The sequence below is a fragment of the Octopus bimaculoides genome, chromosome 12 (assembly GCF_046866305.1).
Source record: "Octopus bimaculoides isolate indiv1 chromosome 12, ASM4686630v1, whole genome shotgun sequence".
NCBI lineage: Eukaryota > Metazoa > Mollusca > Cephalopoda > Octopoda > Octopodidae > Octopus > Octopus bimaculoides.
The window spans coordinates 37910293-37928641 of NC_142939.1; the positions used below are offsets into that span (position 1 = coordinate 37910293).

At 36.4% G+C, this 18349-nt stretch overlaps 1 protein-coding gene across 14 annotated transcripts in view; it reads right to left on the reverse strand.

Moving 5' to 3' along the window:
* The window catches only part of LOC106869551 (IQ domain-containing protein H), a 637089-nt gene that overhangs the window by 565086 nt on the left and 53654 nt on the right, over positions 1-18349 (reverse strand). Inside the window, exon 2 of one of the 14 annotated variants that reach the window (XM_052972132.2) lies at positions 305-356. The exons of the other annotated variants lie outside the window; for them this stretch is intronic. The gene's annotated coding sequence lies outside the window, so the exon portion shown is untranslated. The remainder of the gene's footprint in view (positions 1-304; positions 357-18349) is intronic. 14 annotated transcript variants of the gene reach the window in all.

The window sequence follows — 18349 nt, forward strand, 5'->3', positions numbered from 1 at the left end:
AAACTGAATATTAAACATACCTCCTTCCTCAGTCTAGAAAAGCCTATCAAGGCTATGGTCATTTCTCCTTGTCCACTGATTAACTAATAAAAATAATTACAAAAAGTAATAATTACATAAAAATCAGTCTAAGCAGTGATATCATACAGCAACTAGTATCACTTATAATGTATAATTCTATATTTTTTCTTTTACATGTTTCAGTCACATGAATAATTTTTTTCCATTGACCAAGAGTAAGTTTTCAATGAGTTAAGTCTGCTAAGCAGTGATTCCCTGTTGAAAAATATTTCACTTAACTTACACTGCTAATATCTTCATCTGCAGCCTGTGAAATATAGAGCCTTCTGCCTAGTCTAAAACAAAAAAATAAAATAAAATAAATAAGATAAAATTTTGCTAATTATTTTGATTCGCTGCATTATATTGTCAGTAAAATTGATGTTTACCACCAATACTACAACTATATCCTTATCACATGAGAAAGATCCATGAAGCTTGTCAGCTACAGTTTTGAATAAATGATAAATCTTGTCGTGGATATGATCATCTATGACTAACTGAATTCAACAAACTAAGTTGCTACATTGTATACAGCAATGAACTCTACCTCCTCAGCACCCCATAACCAGCAACTGGACCATTTCAGAATTAAGTATCTTGCTATAGATACAATGCAGGAGCAGTGACAGTTGAGCTAGTTGCCTACTACTGTCTCAGTAATTTTAGTTTCTTTGATGTTGAAAATAAAAGGTTGTCAATGGTGTTAGTAGTAATTGAATTTTGGCAATGCCAAATGTTTAATATTTTACACATTATTCAGAGCAGAATAACATAGCATACACTGTAAGAGATTTTAACACATCTGCCAGCTTTTTATAGCATCAGTTAAAAACAGAAAACTTGATGTGCCCTGTTTAGAACATCAGATATTTTTATTTTTTCCATAAGACATTATTATGGTGCCCCAATCCATTTTTTACATGTTATAACACAAAGGGAATTATTATTGCTTTTGCCTAGGTCAATGTGTTTAAGCAGACCTACAATCAAAGATATTCCAGCTATGAGCATTCCAGGCTTTTGTATACCTACAATATAACCTTCCATTTCTTGAGGCAGTAAAGTATGATTTTAGGAAGATTTTGCTATATCTAGCAGGTTGTGTGACTACAAAGACTCTTTCACCATCTACTATTACTGCTACAACAGTAGCAGAAGAAAAAAAAAAGCAACTAAACTGATAACAACACTTGTTCAAAGATGAGACAAGCACAGAGATATAACTAATAGAGGAGAAACCACTCAACCTTGAGCACATTCTTCAAAATTGGCATCTTTACAATAATTTTTTATTCACTTGTGCAATTAAAGTCAAATCTGTATTTTTTTTTCCATTAATCACACAGCCTTGGAAGAACTTTTTAGAGTCATTACTTTATTTGGCCAATCACCCATTTTTTAGAACTATCTGCTCAATCTCAAGTGATGTGTTGGTGGCTGCTGACATTTGAAGAACCAAAACAAACCCTGACATCATAACCTCTCAACATAAGATGATCCTGTGGAGTTCCATCGTTTTCATGTCACAACTCTGCCCCTGGGAGCTCCTCTACATTGATGACCTTGTTCTTATAGCTGAATCACTATCTGACCTAGAGAAGAAATTTCAGGCCTGGAATCTAATGGCTTTAGAGTTAATTTAGCAAAAACCAAAGTCCTAGTGAGTAGGAAAACAGACAATTCACAAGTCCCTTCAGGTTGATGGCCCTGCTTGATATGTATGAAGAGTGTTGGTAGAAATTCCATATGTTGTACTCAGTGCTAGTTTTGGACACATAAAAAATGTAGTGGTATCACAGGAAGGTTAATGGAGAAAATAGTCTTTGTGTGTGGCAAATGTGTGGGTACAATAAGCACTAAAAATGCACAGACAATAGACTCCCTCAAATGCTTAGAAGTAGTAGATGGCTTCTATTACCTAGGTGACCAAGTTAGCAGTGGAGGAAGAAGTTCTGAAAGTGTAGTTACTAGAATAAGAATGGGCTGAGTAAAGTTCAGAGAGCTACCACCTTTGTTGGTAACTAAGGGCCTCACTCTCAGAGTGAAAGGCAGATTGTATGATGCCTATGTATGTACAGCTATAATACATGGAAGTGAAACATGGGCTTTGACTACAAGAGGACTTGTGAAGGCTTGAAAGAAATGAAGCTAGCATGCTCCACTGGATGGGTAATGTCAATGTTTACACATGACAGAGTGTTGTGCACAAGAGAGAAGAATGCACTGGTTTGGTCATGAGCTGTGTATGGATGAGGACAGCTGCATAAAGAAGTGCCAAGTTCTAATTGTGGAAGGAACCTGTGGAAAGAACCTGTGAAAGGGGTAGATCCAGAAAGATGTGGGATAAAGTGGTGAGAAAGGATCTTTGGATGCTGGGTCTCACTGAGGAAATGACAAGGGACTAGGAGTTGTGGCGATTTGTTGTACTTTAGAAGATATGCCAAACTAAATAAGATCACTGTCATACATACATATAGGCTTGTCCTTTACAGATGCTGGTACTACATAAAATGCACTTGTGCCAGTGCTGTGTAAACACACCTGTGCCAGTGGCACAGGAAAAGCACCCAGCACACCATTATTTTTATGTGTTCACTCCCCCTAAGTTTAGAACCTGGCTATGCCTCTGTTGATTTTGTCAAGGGGGAATTTCAGATCCCAAGAGTTCTATTATACAAAATTTGCAACTAAATCTACATGGCAGAATTTTACAATTATGTTATGTTGGTTTTATATTTTACACAACTTTTACTTCTAACTACACTCACTTCATACTGTGTTGTCTTTATTTTTTGTGGGAGGATGGACAATGTAAACAACAATCTTTAATATAAAAAAAATACAGCCATAGTGCTCTCAATTCTCACTGAAGATTGTTACTTTCAATTGAAAGATGATATAAACATGAAAAAGATATAGGAGGAAGCTATAGAATTAAAATCAGAAAACCATATCATTGAATCAATGTTAATATATTAGCATCTTAACTGTTTTCTAACCAAGCTTGCAACAGCCAACATTAGAGCAGCCAGAAAATACAATTGTATAATGTTCATGTCTTCATCAAAGCAACAATAGTGTGATTAAAGGAAAATGTCAAGAAAGTATCAAAATTCCAAGAGGCTTTTGGTGGCGGTGGCAGCAGCAGCAGTGGTAGTGGTCATCGTCATCATCATAGATAACAACAATAACAATATCTTTCCCCACTATCATTATTATATCTTTAACAGTTGCTTGTTCCTCCTTGGCTTAATTTAGAGTACACAGTAGGATTAAGCTGTCTCCCTCACTCCACCATCATTTCATTTCCAGATTATCAATATTAGTTACATTTTCACAAAAAACAAAAGCACTAATTTTTAGAGTAAAAGGATGAGAATCCCATAATGTTTATAACTTTTTGAAAGTCATCAACTATACAAGTAGGATGAAATATCTTCCGCTTGGAATCAAAATCCCATTGAGAAAATGTCACAACAACCTACATCTTCTCTGTGGAATTCACTATTCTGATCACTAATATTAATTACATACTATGTTACCCTTGTGGTATAATAGTTATCATGTTTGCATGACTTAAAAAGAGACACATAGCTCATTCTCTTCAGCAGTTTCATGCTTATTTTAAGAAAAGGCCGAGTGACAGAAGTAGTAGAGTATCAAACTAAATGACTAACAGTTCTGTTTTGCCTCTCTTCATTCTGACTTCAAATCCTGCTTGTATTAGCTTTTTTTTTACTTGTTTCAGTCATTTGACTGTGGCCATGCTGGAGCTCCACCTTTAGTCGAGCAAATCGACCCCAGGACTTATTCTTTGTAAGACTAGTACTTATTGTATCAGACTCTTTTGCTGAACTGCTAAGTTACAGGGACGTAAACACACAGCCATCGGTTGTCAAGCAATGGTGGGGGGGGGGACAAAATAGACACACAAACATATACAGACATACATATATACGACAGGCTTCTTTCAGTTTCCATCTACCAAATCCACTCACAAGGGTTTGGTCAGCTTGAGGCTATAGTAGAAGACACTTACCCAAGGTGCCACACAGTGGGAATGAACCCAGAACTATGTGGTTGGTAAGCAAGCTACTTACCATATAGCCACTCCTGCACTTTGTAAGTATTTTGATAAATATTTAGGTCAAATAGTTGATTTACATTCTATCCTCAGAAATTTGTAGCCTTGGGATGGACAAAATACTATAGCATTGAACTAAACACAATAGAGGATTTTATTGTATTCTTCTACAAGCTGAGTTCAAATATTTCTTGAACATCACTTTGGGATTGATAAAATAAATTACCAGTCAGATGTGAAGAGGTGAGTAGAAGAGAGAATACAGAGGACTGGAAAAATTGGGTGGGTAAGTACATAAGTGTGTGAGAGGAGAGTGAGAGAAATGGAAGTTGAGGTGAATGTAGCAAATGAAGAACAAAAGTGGAAGTATGGTCAACAGTAAACAGTGTAGGAGAAGATGAAAGAAACAGGAGTGCCTCAGGAAGGGAAGGGTGACAAGTGAAAGTACAGGAAGGGTGGAAAGCAGTAGTATAATAAATCTATAGAAAGATCAGAATAGGATATGTGAGGACACAACATGTGAAGAGAGACAAAGAGAGATGGAGGTCAAAGATACATAGGGGTGGCTATAGTAAGTGGGGAACAAAAGTGGTAGAGTCATTGATGGTAGGGTGTTGAGAATGAGGGGATGCTAAAGATGATGTATGGCAGCCTAAAGCTATAGCTCAGAGGAAGAAGGACAGAAAAGGAATGATATTGAGATTGAGGGATAGACATTAAAAGAAAGTGGTTGCAGTGAAAGGGAGAGGTAATTGGTAGCACAAAAGTGAATGAAATACGAATTACAGAATTACAGCAACAGAATAGTACCATAGTTAGAGGAGTGATGGATATTAAGAAGATGAGAAGTGGTATAGGTCTGATAGAGACAATTTGAGCAAATCACCAATCATCTGAGTCCTCCATGAGGTACAACATCTTAAGATCAGCCTTCATTACTTTATTCCATGTTTTCCTTGGTCTCCTTCCACAAGTTCCATCCACTTTAAGCAATCAGCACTTTTTTATACAATATCTTCATCCATACATATCACATAACCACACCAGTGCTGTCTTCTCTTTTGCACACTATATCTGATCCCCCTAATATCCACTTTTTTCTCTCAATACATCTGCACTTTTTTGTATACACACTAACATTGTACATCCAACAGAGAATATTAGTTTCATTTCTTTCTGGCCTTTAGCATTCATAGCTCATGTCTCCCTACCATATAGCATTGCTGTTTGTACACAATCATATAATCTGCTTTTCACTCTGAGAGACCTTTTGTTACCAACTGATGTAAAAACTTTCTCAACTTTATTCTTAGGATTTCTGTAATTCCACTGCATCTTCTGTGTATCCATAGCTTGCATATGGAATTGTTGCCTACACATTTCCTATATATCAAGCAGAGCCATTTTCTCAAAGCAATTAGTCTTAAGGTCTAACACAGATTCCAAGGGTAACTGCCCTTAAACTCCTCTGTTATGGCCTGAAGGACTATGGTGAACAGGATGGGACTGAGCTCTAGTGAACACCGACAAGTAAACTAGGTCCACCACTACTTACTTGTTACTAACATTCATCTTACAGACAGTACCACTGTATATGGCCTGTATAGCTTTCATATGTCATTCATCTACTTCTAAATTCCTCAAAGACAATCAGATCACAGAGCAAGGGACTCTGTTAAAAGCTTTCTCTAGGTCAATGACTGCCAAGTACATTGACTTACTTTTATCTAAATACTTCACCTGCTTGCTAGAAAGAGGGTATCAGTAGTACTTCTCCCTAGTACAAAAACCAAACTGCATTTCATCTAGTTTAATTCTCTTTCAAATTAATTCGGCCCAAACTCTTTCTATAACTTTCATGACCTAGTCCAGCAATTTGATGCCTATGAAATTACTTCTAAGGCATCTCCTTTACTCTTGTAAAAGTTGAATATAATGGTACTATACCAGTCATTGGGTATGGCACCTTCCTGTGCAACAGTGCAGAGGAAATGAGAGAATTCGCTGAGCAAAGATTTTGGATTTGACTGAATTATATAATATGGATGATTGGAGCGGCGGTGGAGGTAAATGTGGGATGATATGGGCTTGATAAGTAACTCTGTCACTATTCTGCCCCCAAAAAACTTTACTTTTGTGTTCAAAAATTCAACACTAGTTTTTGAAAAACTAGGCGTAAATTTTATGTTGGACTTAAAGCCATAGTTTTTAGCATAACAGTCACAGAAATGTAAGAAGTCAATTAAACTATCCTGTGATCCTTCCCAGACAAAAAAAGACATCATCAGTGAACTGTAACCAGTGTATTGGTTCATGACCATGAAGGGATTTGAATGTCTTCAGTAACTGTGTCTCAAATTTCATCATGAAGACATTAGCGAAATTAACTGCTATGGGGATACCCATGGCACAACCCCTCATCTGGTGGTAAAATTTTTGTCCAAATTTCATTGTGTTACTTTGTAACACAAACTTCAATAACCTACAGAGAAAATTTGATGGAATACTTTTGTCTGACCGCTTTTCAAAGGCATTCATGCATGTGTCTACCCCTTCATCATGGTCAATATTGGGATATAAGGAAGAAAGATCCATGGTTACCAAAAATCAGTTTTCGATATGTGCTCAAAAAAGTTGTTGATTTTGGACACAAAATCAAAAGTATCTCAAATATAGGAACTCGATCTTTTTGCAACAGGGAGTAGAAAGCCATCCAGCCATTCCAAAATCTTGGCTGTACAACATTCATATCTGCTGTAAATTGGGCACATTGGAGGAAATCTTTTGAACTTTCTGTGTATTTTAGGGAGACCATAAAATACAAGTGTTCTTTCTGACAGTAAAATCCTTGATTTAGCTTTATTAATGAAATTCTTTTCCTCCATTTCCAGAAAAGTTCTTCTCTGTAGTTGGGGTTTGGATCAACAGGTAATTCTTTATATGAAGTTTTGTCTCTCAAAACTTCTTTGCAAGTTGAAATATACTCACTTTTGTCCATAATTACAATAGCACCTTCCTTATCTGCCATTTTAATAACAATAGAATCGTTATTAGCTAGATGTCGGAGTGCACAGTGTTGGGAATTTGTGAACTTATTCCAGGACTTCTTTCCACTTGTTTTAAGGCTTTCCCTAATGCCTGTCTGACAAGTTTCAAGAAATTCCAGTAGAGCTTGTGCACATCCATCCCGAACTTTATCTGGATACCAATTGGGATTCTTTTCAATCTAATTATGCCAGATTCAATCATCATCATTTTTATTTTCAGTAAGCACAGGGTTTTCTAACTCCTTGTTACCAGTATGTTGCAGTAAAATGTCCTCGTTTCAAACAGATATTTCCTCAGCCACATATTGTAGCCTTTAGTCAGAATAAAAATACAAGAGATCTATTGACTTCTATTTCTGACTCCAAGAAAACTAGCATTGGAGTATCTGCATGCTGTACTTTGAAAAACAGCTGCAAGAGAGGTAAGCCCTGTTCCTTGTGCAACAACATGAGTCAAGTGAATTCCATCAGGAATCATAACAGAAATGTTATGATCTATACAGAAGGTGAGACATGTAGAGATTCCCATTTCATGTATGTGGTAGAATGCATGAAACACAACTTGATTTATGTTGGTAGTACAACAGAACAATTAAACAAAAGTTTCAATGGGTACAGATTTGACATTAGGCACAATAACAGTAGTTCAACAGAACTTGCCAAACATTTTGTTTCAAATGGCTGCAATTTTGTAAAAGACTTGAAAGTGCATATTCTCAGAAAATATTCTGAACACTGCTTCCCTTTCAATACTTAAAATGCATGAGGAGAAATATGTTTGTGGGTTATTAACATCACACCATGGAGGAATGAATAAAACGACAGGAGAGTATTATCAAATTTATACAAAACTGTTTGATTGAATGTTCTTTTTCCTTTCCTTTTTTTCTCACTTTTTTCTGTCTTTTTTTTTTTGCCTGTTATAAAATTGAAACTTAAAAACTGATGATGTCATTCCATCTACATGTGGATGCTGGATGCTCTCATTTATACTTTAGATTTGAATTTTTATCACTTTTTAGTTTGAAGTCGACAAAGACAGGCTTGCTGTCAAAATATTGTTCAACCAATAAAATATCTATTGCAATCACATCACGCTCTTCATCTTGTCTATCCTCGTCTTCATCATCATCGTCGTCATCGTCATCATTATTATTACCATTATCATTATTATTATTATTATTATTTCCAAATTCAATTTCCACTGTTGAAAAATGTTAAATGTAGTGATATCCTATTAAGCAAGAGATTTATCTCTAATATAATTAAAGCGAGTTTGAATATTCGGTCTATTAATCTATGGACTAAGAAAATTTGAGCTCAACATTCTGCTAAGTTTTAAACATTAGATTATTAGAACAGTATGTGACAACATAAATTACTTTTATGCTTTACCTTTGATAGTTATGTTCATCATTAGTATTGCTATGATTGGCACATTAATGTCTGTTTTCCATACCAACATATTTCATCCATGAGGATGAAATTTGAGTTCTGACTTTGCCACTATTTTTTATATCCCTGCCTTCATCTGTTATTTTCAATTCATTTTTGGTACACTGCACTTCTACTCCAGTACTCAATATCAGTTTATGCCACATGACCACACAAGCAGTGTCATCTCTCCTGCAAATATTGGCCAATACCTTTAATAATCAGCTGCTCATACAGTCCCTTATATCTTACTAATTTCTCTGCAGCCTCATTAAGTCTTTAATATTTAGTGACTCTATCTGACTACCTCGTAGTATCACACTTCTGACAAATACATTCTGTCTTTTGCACAGCGAAAAAAAACATTTGTTGTCAACAGAGTTAACATTGTCCCAAACTTCTTTTACTATTTCTCACTCTAGCTACTGCACTGTCTATACAATCGCCTCCACCCCTAATTAGTCCTGCTACATGAGCTAATGAGTAGGTTTCTGTATATTTTCTTGGGTGATACAAACAACAGCTAAGTTTGCCTTAAATCATACAAGGTGGTCCTGGGTGAAATGCCTTTCATAATAATAGGATTGCCCAATCAGAGGTGATTTACAGTTAACCATCAACAACATTAGACCACTAAGATCACAGAAACTTATTGTGAGTCATTTGAGCAACTCAAGAAAGTTACTCCTGATTAAATATTTCTGAGTATTTATTACATTTGAAGTTCTGGTTCTTAACCAGTTTTGCAGGGACCCTGCAGAATCAATGTCCTCATTTTTTCTGCTGATTACAGAGGATTGAGTTCCTAATTATTTCTTTTCTCATAAGAAAATAAGAACACTTTTCAGTTGATTTGGGATTTTGTGTTCTCTGATATTATGTAAAACTTTGATCTTCACAGTAACTTTGAGAATTAGAACATATACTCATGTTGAGGTTTGGAACTTTTCTGAAGCTCTTTGACAGATTTTATAATCAAAATAAGATATCAGTTTGTAAAAGTCCCCAGGACAGTAAATCTTGAATTCTGAGATATTGTCACAAGAACTATACTGATTTGTGAGAGAATGAGGATAGACTACAGAGTGGGAACGTTAAGCAGTGATAAGTGAAATTGCAGTGTTATTATCAGTCCAAATATGCTTGATGCACATTCGAACTGGGGAACAAGCTACTCATTGCGTTTTGTCATAGAAAATATATCCTGCTTGTTGACAAATAGTGTGTATACATGTGGATCAGCTCAGACTGATAATAACATTGCAATGAGGATAGAGTATGAGCAAACACCTATCTGTACATTAAACTATTCACTGAACTTGCTGCTGCACAACATTGAACATGGCTTGACTATATAAATTATGTGAGAAGTGTTGATACTAGAAAAATATTTATAGCTTTATTTGATAAGGAAGAGTGGCAGGCACTCTATGATTTCATAGCCATACATCTATCACTTGCTTGAGGACCAAGGTCACCTAGTAGGTGATAGATGCATGGCTTGAGACCAGTGGATGACCTGTTCTTTTGTATGGCTTGAGTCCCGTGGAAGATCATGTTAGTGTTTATGTCTTATTTTATTCATTGAATCAATGTTGCTGAAGGCTCCATTATGCTGGACTGGCTACATTGTACAGCAAGCTTAGGCAGAACTCATGCAAATAAAGAAAGCCTAAACTGAGATACAAGGACATGCTGAAAAGTAACCTCAAATGGAGTGGCATTACTTTACTTGAAGCCTATGCCACAGTCAGGTCAGTGTTGAGGTTTCTCATCTCACGAGCAGCAGCTGCATTCAAAGATGCCCAGTGACAGCATCTCACTGCTGCAAGAAACAGATATCACAGCACAGTGTCCACCTCAATCCAGTCAAAAGACTATCACTGTGATATCTGTGGACACCTGTGTGCTTCTAGCTTTGGATTGTTCTCATCATTGAGAACACAGTATTTGTCATCATTTGACATCAATGGACTACTAACATATAAGTGGAGGTAGAAGTATGGCTGTGTTTTTAAGAAATCTACTTCTCGACTATATAATTTCAGGTACAATACTTCTGAGTGACACCTTGGAAAAGTGTCTTCTATCATTGATTTAGGTTGACCAAACCTTTACAAGTGAAATTTTTGAGATAAAAACTGGATGAATTGTTTCTCTTTTTGGAAGCTAAATTTAATTTTTGCTTAGGTTAACACTACCGCCTTTGGGAACTTTTGATTGATACCATTCTGCTGCAAGTATTTAGTCCAGATCCCTGGTCTTTCAAAAATTTCCATCCTTCCTGCCACTGGTCTAAGAAGATCAATGCTGATTTCTTTCTATGATAAAGACAAATGCATACAAGCACATACATATGCATACATAACACTTCCCCCCCCCCCCCACACACACACACACATACATACATAAAAAGACTAAATATGTATGTTTAAATACAATTGTAGAATTAAAAACAAGCTGAAAGGAAAAATTACCCAAGCTGTGAAAACTTTAAATTTAATTCTGACAAAATTTTGTTGAAACTTTTGAAGAAGATCTTTGTCTATTCTGAAAAACAAATACAAATATCAGTGAATAGACAAAATCATCATGGCTAAATGTATAAGTCTCCTTCAACAAAATCAGGATTACAATCACTGCGTGCAATAAAGCTACGATCTTAACAAAGATTTATGTGAAGCATATATACAATCTAACCCCAGTGAAGTCTAAAAAATTTGTGGAACTCTTAACATACAGAATTAGATGTTTTCCCCCAAAACATTTAAATGGACAAGCAAAATGTACCATTACATGTAAACTGGTATATCTAATGGAAATGTCTGATTCAAAGCAGGCTGACACTACAAAGTCAGCCATTGAAGACAATTATTCCACTTCCACTAATAAACAGACAGAATGATCAGCTAAGTCTAGCAGTAAACAATGCACCAGCAATTTAGCTGAAACCAATACTGATACAATACTAACAGGAGAACACCAAAGACTTGTGGATAACTTACAAGTAATCTGAGGTGATATGTTTCAACAGGCTCACAACCTTAAATTGAATGACAGATCATACAACACCAGTATAAGTAAAGAACCCAATAAATAAAATTAAAGGCAGTAAACAAAATAGCAAACAAATATCTAAAGACCACAGAGTCCAGAGGTATGAAAACAACCTATGAAACCATTAACCTTTTGACATATGTCTCAGCTATTACATTACTAGTGTCTCACAAAGAGCTATGCAATCAAAATTTATGCAGAAAGCCTGAAACAGCATGGGCACATAGCTTAAAAAATAAAATTTTATTCTAGTGAAAAAGTTATCTCTTAAAGCCCAACCCCTCGTCCTCATCGTGAGAGATGGAAACAGGTAAAGCTGGTGAAGTTGAATGGGCTAATCACCCGTGCAATGGATTTTCAAATTGATTACGAAAATACTGATAGTTGACATGTCTTGTCGTATTAATTTACCAACCGAAGGTTTCCAGAGTCAAAGGTGTTTTATGACACCAAATAGTCAAAGCCCTAGGGAAGCTAGTTGGTCAATACTGCTTTCAACAAAGGATTCCACGAGGTTTGGTGCGTGGAATGTGTGAAAATATTAGCAAAGAAATGGACAATCACAAATTGGAAATTTTGGGTTTGTGTGAAACTAGGTGGATTGATAATGGACAAACTAAGCTAGCTTCAGGAAAAACAATTATATATTCAGGGCACAATTATGATAAGGCGCATCACACAAGGGGAGTAGCTCTGATGCTGACTAAGAAAGCGGTTAAAGCATTAATAGAATGGCAACCAATAAATGAAAGATTGATACTAGCAAAGTTTAGAATGTCTCATAAGCGGATTTTCTTAACAATCATTATGTGTTACGCCCCAACAAATGATGCTGAAGAATTAGCAAAAGTTGAATTTTATGATACTCTGCAGAGCGTAATTGAAAAACGGACTGAGAAAGAGTTGATAATGGTTATGGGTGATTTCAATGCAAAAGTCAGAAACATTAATTTAGGATATGAAGCCATTATGGGAAAACATGGTTTAGGAAGCATGAATGCAAATGGCCAGTTATTTGCCGATTTTTGCATAAATAATGAGCTGGTCATTGGAGGAACCTTATTTCCGCACAAAGACCTTCACAAAGCTACATGGATATCGCCAGATCTGAAAACGCAAAATCAGATCGATCACATCTGTGTAAGCTGCAAGTTCAGGAGATCACTGTTAGATGTTAGGGTAAAAAGACGGGCTGGCGCAGCCTCCGACCACCACCTACAACTGAAGTTAAGGTCTTTAAAAGAGGAATGGAAGGTTCAACGAAAATACAATGTTGATTTACTAAAACACAAAGACACCCAAATAAAATACAGAAAAGCATTATCATGCAAATCAATGCAAATAAAAAGGATGCAAGGTAACACAATAGAACATACTTGGTTGAAAATTAAGGATGCTTTTATTTCATTATTAGAAGAATGCATAGGGTGTGTAAACAGAAAGAATAAGGCGTGGATATCACAAGAGACACTAACAGCCATAAGAAAGAAGCTAAAGGAAATATTATTATCGGCAAGCTCAGAAGTAGAGATAAATAGATGTCAGGGAAATTACAACCAACAAAATAAGAAAGTTAAAAAAACAATTAAGAAGAGACAAACGAAAATATTTCAAAAATTTAGCAACGACAGCAGAAAGTGCAGCTAAGCGCCAGAACATGAAAGAGCTGTACAACACAACTAAATTACTATCCAGGAAGAGAGTAAGAGTAGAAAAGGCAGTAAAAGAGAAGGATGGCTGGATGCTAACATCAATTCTAGAACAAAAAAAATCGATGGAAGGAGCATTTTGAAGATTTTCTCAATAGACCACCTCCAGACACAATAGCCAACATTGTGCCAAGAAATTTGGATCTTAACATCAGCCTTGACCCACCGTCCAAGTTTGAAATAAGAAAGGCTATACAATCCCTCAAGAATAGGAAAGCGGAAGGTGTAGACAATATTCCAGCTGAAGCAATGAAATCAGCTATAGAAATAGCAGTAGAAATGTTTCATCCATTATTTTCTAAGATATGGCAGGAAGAAAATGTGCCTAATGATTGGAAAGAGGGACTCATCATAAAATTGCCAAAAAAGGGTGATTTAAGCGTTTGCGGAAATTATAGAGGGATTATGTTATTATCGACTCCCGGAAAAGTTTTTAACAGGATACTTTTGGAGCAGATGAGGACAGCAGTCGACAAATTGTTGCGTAAAGAACAAGCCGGATTTAGGAAGAACCGTTCATGTGAAGATCAAATTGCCACACTTCGTATCATCTTAGGGCAAAGCGCAGAGTGGAATGCACCGCTTTATATTAATTTTATTGATTTCGAAAAAGCATTTGATAATGTAGATCAGGAAGGCTTATGGAAAATTATGCAACACTACGGCATACCATACAAGTATATATCTATAATAAGAGCAACTTACCAAGGAATGTCATGCTGAGTCTTGCATGGAAACGGAGCTACGGATAAATTCAAAGTAAAAACAGGAGTTCGACAGGGCTGTATACTTTCTCCCTTTTTTATTTCTAATAGTTATAGATTGGATTATGAAGGAAACTACGATTGAAAGCCAAACAGGCATTGAATGGACGGATGCAGAAGCTCTAGAAGATCTCGACTTTGCAGATGATATAGTGCTACTTTCACAAACATACAGCCAAATGCAAAATAAAACGTCAAAATTAGAAGCAATAGCTGCCAAACTAGGATTGAAAGTCAACAGCGACAAATCAAAGATTATGCGCATTAATGAAGAAAACAGTAAATGTATTAAACTAGAAACCGGTGAACTAGAGGATGTAGCCGAGTTTACGTATTTAGTTAGTAAGATAACGTTGTCAGGCGGCACCGACAAAGATATTAAGACGAGAATAAGTAAGGCAAGGACCACTTTCCACCTGTCAAAAAAAGTATGGAGCGCAAGTGTAATTTCAATAAAGAACAAAATAAGAATTTTTAACAATAACGTAAAAGCGGTGTTATTGTATGGGGCTGAGACATGGCGAACAACAGTTAAATCAAATAAGCAAATACAATCATTCATCAACAAGTGCTTGCGTAGTATACTTAAAATCAGATGGCCCGAACACATAAACAATATGGAGCTATGGCAAAGAATGAATCAAGTTTCGATTAGGGAGCAAATATTTAAGAAAAAGTGGAAGTGGATTGGTAGCACAATTAGAAAGGACACACCAAATGCAGCGAAAAGTGCTTTACAGTGGAATCCGGATGGATATAGAAAGAGGTGTAGGCCTAAGAACTCGTGGCATAGATCAATACAAAAGGAACTAGAGAAAGGGGGACATTCATGGCAGAGTATAAGTACAGAAGCGAAAAATTATGTGACATGGAATTCAATTATAAGTGGCCTATACTCCGCGATGGAGGTTAAAGGCAAGAAAGAAAAGAAAAAGTATCTCACAGATCACTGTAGTTATATAATGTAACACAGGGAACAACTTCACACATCATCAAGAAGATTTCAGGAAAAAACTAGAGAAGCAATTTGGTGACAAGATTCAAAAATCTGAAACAGCAACTCACACCTAGAGCTGAAAAAACTAAAATATGAATCTACAACATATAAATGGCAAATGCTCGATAAATCATTTGCCAGAGATCCCAAAGACAGCCTATTGCAGCTTCAATGCAAAAGGCTCAATCTCTGTAAAAGACCTCACACACACACAAAATTAGGTTGAGGGTTACAAGAGATCTGTATAGGAAACAAATGAAGAATTCAACAAACAAGCTGTGTGGCTAAAAGAACTGGAGCAGGACTACTGCAAGCATGTCCAGCAACAATAAAGTGAAATAGATGGTGAAATACTGGAAACAGTTCCACGAAAAATGTCAAACAGAAAATCCATGAGTCCAGACCTCATAACAAGTTACTGGCTGAAGAATTTCATCTGTTATGATGAGATCTTATACAGTTGTATGGAGAAAGTATCAAGCACACACAAGAACTGTCCCAATGGTTACCAACTGCAACTAATCTTCTCATCCCCACAAATAGCCAAGCTATCCTTACTAAAAATTACTACCTACCAGAACATCAGGTACAAATGGTACACTGTGTGCTTCAATCTGTTCGTGCAGAATCATTGTGCCACCAACAACATTATAACATCTGAGCAAGCTGAAAGAAAATGCAGATGTGGGGATGTATAGAGCTATTAATAAACAAAATGATCCAGGAAGGAAGAGAAAAATACCACAGGAACTTAACTGTAGTGTGGTCGACTACCAGAAGGCTTTTGATAGTATATCACAAGGGCTTTACAATTAGCCAAAGTCCCACAGCCACTAATAACTGCTATAGAATACCTGACCAAGACTTGGTATACCACTTTGCTTCTTAGGAGTGATAAGGAACAAATTGAGTCTTATAGCATTCACTACTAAAAAGACATTTTTCAGAGTGATAGCCTGTCAGTGCTGTGCTACATCCTCTCATTAAAGCTATTTTCATACCAGCTCACCAAACACAGTGGCCATAGAAATGGATCCAGAAATGTCTCCCATCATCTCTTTGTCAATAACCTGAAACTGTATGGGCCAAATATCAACCACATATAAAAAAACAATCGGACCTCATTACCTAATTTTCTACAGACATTGGAATGAAATTTGATTAGTTCAAATGTGCATTTTTGACAATAAAATGTGAAAAAGTTGTGCCAAGAAATGAACAGCTTGACAATATAATCTCTACACTCAGGTAACAATTATAGGTATCTTGGACAGGATGAGAATGTCAGATATGATGAACCCCATAAATAAAGTGAGGGGTCCAAGAATAAATACATACGGAGAGTAAAGAGAATATGGTCATTAGAACTCTCAGCTTTCTCACAACACTTTTGTAGTGCCAGTCCTCATACCTATGGTTGGCCTTCTGAATTGGTCATTACAAGAACTCGGTGAAGTAGATGTTCAAATTTGCATGCTGTTCATTGTTACAGGAAACTTCACCATCAACCGAGATGCACAAGGATGGTGCTCATGGTCTCAAATCTGTATTAATGTTATATGAAGCACATATTTTGACACTGAAACATCTGCATCAGTAACTATCTTGCCCCAGTATCTCATCACCATCTTTCTGAACCAGTTCAACAACAATGACATCATTCCCAAAGGCTGTGCAAGCCTTTTGATTACAGTAAAATTACTACAACCTCATAGTTCAAAACATAAGTGCAAAGGGAGAAGATGGTGAGCCATAGATTGCATGCAGTAGGTGATACAGAGATTTTGAATTTGCTAGTAGATGTCTGAATTTCACAGGCTTTTTTACACCACCACATCTTTTACTGTACCTTAACTTTGCACTCTTTGAAATTTTTCTCTAGGCTACACCATTCACATCCCAGCACAGTACAAGACAGCAATTTGTGAAGTACCACTTCCCTTTTCTTCCAACAACTTTGTTTTCTTTGGATTAGTCCTGGTTTTTTCTTTCAATAAATCCAAATGTAGAAGAAGCAGCTTCATAGAGCTGTTTATTAAAGCTTACGTGTGGATCACCATTGTGATTTAGATTGATCACTAGAAGTGCTTCATGGTACTGTTCAAGCTTTTCAGGGTAGTTTAATTTAGAAACATCAATTTGTTTAGGTGCCTTTTACTGTCACATCCCAGCTTCTTACAGATGAATCCAACTCCACATGCACGAGAAAGATTTTATATCTCATTGGTCTTTTCTACAGACAATTACATAATTGAGAAAGCGCTAGTAACCTGAACATGGAAACGCCCAAGCAGCACTATATTCCTCCTTTTGCCTGAACCAGGTATTTGTTATCCCTAACTCTAACTCCTGGCACAGCTGTAACAGGAGTATCTCATTTGCTGCATTTCACTTCCCCATTCCGTGACTTCTTATGCTACTCCAAAGTTCAGAACCATGTCCCACACAGGCATTTAGATCCATCAGAAGTACAAGTTTGTCATTCTTATCAACATTTCTCAGAATTGTTCTCAGATGACCATAAAAGCTGTTTATGTCATCCTGGAAACTAAAAAGAGTTGACACATAAACACTAATCATTGTCAAAAATTATTTTGAGTTGAGTGGCAACTGTCATGTCATTATATGTGCAGAGAAACCTTGAGGAAGTTCAGTTAAATGCTACACTAAGTGCATTTTAACATCAAAATAGACACCAACATTTTGATGTAGATTGTCTGATCTCTCCCTTGTAAAATAATATGTAGCTTGACTCTGGCTCTTCTAACTGGCTATCATTAGAAAGCCTCATTCTGAGAGTGCAACTACATCGAGAGTTATATCAAGAAAATTCCCTATATATAAAAGTGGTAGAGTGCTCAGAATGACTGGTTGCTGGCAAGTCTAAAAGAGCACTTATTTTTCCAGCATGCAATCTTTTAAGATTTGATATTTTCAATGATGTCATTTGTCCAAAATTTGATACAAAGGTTTGTAGATCATTTGTATTTTTCCCACATGATTGAACAACTGCTAGCCATGGTGTGCTGGCCAGTTTAGTAGTGGCAAGCTTCGTTTAGAGACCAACTTTTCTAGGTCTATCTTGTCAGCAGGTGAGAAGTGCTATCCCTGAAAAGGGTTGCTTAGTCACTCTGTGTACTGTTGAATCTCTCTATCACCACTTTTGAAGATGAAGTGACCAATATCCCAATTTG